This window comes from Buceros rhinoceros, unplaced genomic scaffold (genome assembly GCF_000710305.1).
Source record: "Buceros rhinoceros silvestris isolate BGI_N320 unplaced genomic scaffold, ASM71030v1 scaffold39653, whole genome shotgun sequence".
Lineage (NCBI taxonomy): Eukaryota > Metazoa > Chordata > Aves > Bucerotiformes > Bucerotidae > Buceros > Buceros rhinoceros.
In genome coordinates, this window is record NW_010406062.1 from 19,063 (window position 1) to 24,233 (window position 5,171).

Consider the following 5,171-nt stretch of genomic DNA (forward strand, 5'->3'; position numbering starts at 1 on the left):
CCCCCAAAAAAAACAACAAAAACCCAAAAACAAACCCTGCACCTATCTCAGGCTTCTCCTGAAAGGTATTTTTCAAAAAAGAGACTTTTCATTGATATTTCTGTATTAGTGTTTGCCACTTGCCTGTTTTAGTAGTGAGTACAGCTCAGTGTGTTATTTTTTGGTAAGGTTTTGTCTCTGATTGTACCTCATGGATGTTAAGTGCATGTCGTTTATGTTTGAATGAATCTGTCTTAATGTAGTGGCAGTGCAACCAAAAGCATGAGCTCTGGGTAACGTATTCTATATTCACATGTTGATGTGCTTCAAAGGCTTTAACATTATCTGGTTTTCTGACATTCATAGATGTAGGATTGTGTAAGATTTTGAAAGAAAATGACCTCCAACTTTTAAAATAATTTTCTGTTGCTTGCTTGCTGTGGTAGTAAAAAATTTGTTTAAAATTGATGTATGAACTGTGCTTTGTAATTTGTGAACACCTTTGACCTTTCAATGGAAAGCCCAACAGGAGGACTCTGGATTTAAATATCGAACTGCCTAAAGTAAGATATATTTTATTTAATTGCATCAGTCATCACTTCAGTTTACTGTTTCCAAACACCTGAGAATTCATTCAAATACATGTAATTTAAAAGTGTTTCAATCATTGTTAGTGTAAATATTTTTTAAATTCATTGCAGTTTCTCTCATTTATACATTAAATGTGATCTTTTATGTTTGTGAAATAATACTAATTTTTGGTCGTTATAATAGATCTAGAAAATAGAAACTAATGTAGAATTCCTCTACTAAAGAATACAAGGCCAAAAATTAGAAAGAATTACTGTGCTTCCATTCCAGAAAAAGCTCAGTGAATGCCCACCTCCCCCAAAAAACCCAAACTGTGCATTTCTTATACATTAATTACAGACTGAGTGAGCAATAAACAGTTATCTTAAGTGATTATTCTGCTGAAATGTCAGACAAAATCAGAAATCAGCTTACATCAGAAAAAGGTTATCTTGTTTATTATTAATGATAAAACTTTTTTTAAATTATTGGGTATTAATTAGTATAATAGACTAATTAATAGACTGGGAAAGAGCTAGCACCCAAGTGTCTACACCACTGTTAGACACCTTGAGGGCTAAACCATTTGGGAACAGAAACCTGACTTGGACTGCATTCACTCAGTCCTTGTGAGAGAGTCCCTCTCTCCTTCAGGGAGCGGGAAAGGTGGATTGTTATCACACCAGGCATGAACTGGGATAGCTGGCGTACTTCAGAACAGTTGGTAGCAGTTTCTGGTTAAAAGGAAGGGTGATTTCTGCCTGAGAGACTGTAATATGAAAGAGGGTACAAACATTGGAAGATGTTTGTGTGCTGTGACTTACAGGCCGATGGAAAAGCATCCCAGCACTTAATGTTTATCTTTGCACAAGGAGCAGTTTCAGAGTTGCCTGTCCTGTTATCAGGCACTAAGGTATTTCCCGTGTGGTATAGGGGGAGAGTTTTGATTGCACTCCTGCACAAGATGTCTAAACCTTGTCACAAGGCTCAGTATTGTGGGTTCTCAGTTGTCTTTTGGATCTGTTATGATGCTAGTGAAAAGGCAGTGAATATTAAAAATCTTCTGATTTAACTTAATAAACCTCATTGAAAAAGCAAGAGCATTAATGAAGGCTTTAGAGGAAATCTCAGACAGCTAGTGGAGGTGGGACATTAGCTAAAACTGTAATACACTAGGGGATCTAGCCCTTTTCTCCATAGGTTGGTCCTGTTGCTTACTAGCAATATATTGTTTCTAAAACAATCTTAGAAGTCCTGTGGTATTTTAAGGGAAAAAAAATTTCTGTGAAATTTCTGTTCTCATTCCCTTTCCCAGTGACAAATTTGCTTTGCCTGCAAATTTTGCTTATGGTAAATGAACATTAATTGAGCCGTGTGGAGAGAGCTGTGGGGGATGTAAGAGAGAAGACCTGTAAACTGTTCTGCCTTGTTCTTTCTCTTGGTTCTTTTCCTTAGCCAAGAAAAGAGTTCAGAAGAGTAGGTGTATGACATGTATAAATGAGGACAATTTTGCTGCTGACAACAGGGCCTGAGTCTCACTAGTTGACAGAATCAAGAGAAAGAGGAGTCTGCTTGCAGTTAAAAGCTTTCTCTTTTGTAATTCTTTGTAGTAGCAGCTTTTCCATATATCTCTGCATGCCTACCTGAGACTCAAACATTTTTTGGGTTGGAAGCAATTCTTTTGTATGTTTCTGGCTTCACAGAATGATCTTTATCATCATGGTGTGAGCCTTGCTGAATTCAAAAGGAAAGGTTTCCTCTTGAAGTTTCCCTGACTGGGCATTGCAGGTAGGAGATGTCTTGCTGCCAAACATTGGAAAAGTGATTTTCAGTTGATCCCACTGAGGAGGCAGACTGGCTCTGTAGGACAGCATTAAGATTGCTTTGTCATTCAGATCAGAAAATGTTGAAGACTGTTAACAGCAATGACCTGTACTGCCCCCACAGAAAATATATTACTTTTGCCAATTCGCTATTTAGAAACAAAGTCCAAAACAGCTACTGTGGGTGGGAAGTGAGGGAGTCATTATTTCACTGCAGATGTCTATTTCCTATTGAAAATTATGTTTCCTCCTGAGGAAGATGGTAAATATTTTGGCTTGTGAAATCTGCAGAAAAGAGTTCATGGTCATTTTAAATGGTAGAGTCATGTTTGTCCCTCTGTCTACTGACGACATAGGAGCAGGAGCAATAAAGGCACTTACGCTATGGCTCAGATTTTCCAAGATAGATAAATGTTGATATTTGCATATTCATAGGCCCAGTGTAAATATGCAATCTGTTTTCAAGCCTTAGTCACTGAAAAAAAATCTTAATGGTTTGTGCGCTTCACAGTATCTTTTTTGTTTCCCACTGTTGTTCAGTGTGAATGCTTAGACTATTTGTGTGAATATAAGGGCTGCTTTATGATACCTTTATTTACAGTCTAAATTGCTATAGACTATAAATACTTCCTTAAAGGAAACTGAAACGGAGAATCTGGAAAACTCATGGTGATTCTTGTCTTAAAAAAAATCTAATATTTGTTCTTAATTTCTGTCTCAAATGAAATAAATAGTACTGCTGTAATTTGTATTCCTCTTCATTGAAGTTTTATAAAAAATGACAATGGATGGTCTAAATATTAAATTTACAGCTATATCCTTCAAAAATAACACTTGTTGATCTTTATGCATCTCAGTATTTATTGTAGAGGTTCCATTATTCAAATACACTCTTAATGCAAGTCTCTGCCTCAGCATCCACAGTTCACATAGTTTCAGAGATTCACAGTTTGCCCCTTACTAGTGCATCCTTTTTAAATTCTATTTTTTAAAAAATGCTGATATTTTTAACTTCCTAAATGAACACGCATTTAATTTGATGGTGTTTTCGCACCAGTGGACAATGTTACAATATTATGCATCAATGTTCCTTTTAAAATTATTTATTAAAGCCTCTGTGGATAACTTACTGAAAAAAACCCCAAACATTAAGATAAATTTTGTAACTCTAGTGCTGCTTCTGAGGATTATGTATGAAATACTCAATGTTGATGCAAATTTGTTATTCCATTTCAGTTTTCCTTACAGAACCTTCTCAGTTGGGCTAATATTATCATTAGAAGTGTGCTGGTATTTTCAGTTTTACTCAGTTATTTGGTATGTTTCCAATAGCCTCAGTATCCTTACAGGCTTTTAACGTGATTAATCCATGCCATTGTCAGCCTTTCTTAAAATACTGTCATCTTTTGTGTTCAATGACAAAACTAAAGCATTTCCAGATATTAAATTGATTGTTATTTGCTTCTCCATTTTGACAAATTCTGTCTGCTGTGTTAGAGTGAAACATTGATATAATAATTTTAATATTTGACAGCATTATTTATGAGCATGGCTGAAAAAGAAGTCTTCAGAGATGATTCTTGGCTAAATCTCATACAGCTGAGACTTTGTGAGTGTGGTAGAAATTATATTGGTAATGGTAAAGATGTATATATATCCATATGTAGACTGAAAAGCAAAATATGAATTTTTTTACATATATATCAAGTTCTGACTGTCATTTTAACAAGATTTTTTCTACCCATAAAATTTATGTTCTAAATGTGACCAAAAACGTCCTTAAAAAACCCATTTAGATTTGCAGCGTTAGAACCTAGAATGGGTGCTGTGGATTAATTTTTATTTTAACTCCGTTTTGCTGAAGCAGAAAGGAAGAACACAAATGTTCTGGTAGAAGATAGGCATGGATATCGCTGAAGGTAAACATGAAAATTTCCTCTGGCGAAAAGTTGATTTACAGATATAGGTAGGAGCAAATTTCTTCATTGCTGAGGAAGTTGCTGTGATTGATTGGAGAGTAGGTAGATTCTGCCCTTCATTTTGAAAACTATTGCTACCATGGTAAAAGATCGACTTGGAGTTTAACACTTTTTAGTATACCCTTAGTTTTTGGAGGCTTCATTTTCTGATGTGCAGTTTAAGACATGAAAAAGACCTGCTTTTCAGATGATGAATGTTTAGCCCTTCCTAAAAATCATCCCTTAAGTTTTCAGTTCAAAGCACTCCAAAAGTGAGTAACTAGTCATCCCCAATATGGTTTTAAATAAATATAAAGTCTAGATTGCTGTAGAATATTGTGGGAATTTCAAATATACTTCAAGATGACTTTTCTAGCCTTTTGTTTTCTCTTGCCTGTGGGATTTTTACATATATTTTTTTTTCCTTTTCATTTTCTTGAGGTCTGACGATGGATGAAAGCACATAGAGTGATTTCCCCCTATGTTGGTTCTTTTTGTTTTTTTTTTTTGACAACCATATACCTCATGCAGCTGCTAAAAGCTGATTTTATTTGAGGACTGACAAGTCTTTGAGACTGCTGACAGGAACAATACTAACAAGCTCAGAAGGGAGGTGCTTGCGGCCCTCAGTATCAGAAGGGACTTGGCTGCTCAAGGCTTTGAAAACAGAATTTCAGAAGTAAGATTATTGGAGAGAACAGGGTTGTAAGAACTTCTAGAAGAAACAAAATCTCAGAAACCCCTTGCCAGGAGAAGGCTGATAGTAGTCTGAGATAGGTTTTACAGCTCATGGCTGTACTGTAAATGTTAATGTCTGTGAATTTTCATATAAATGTTGCAC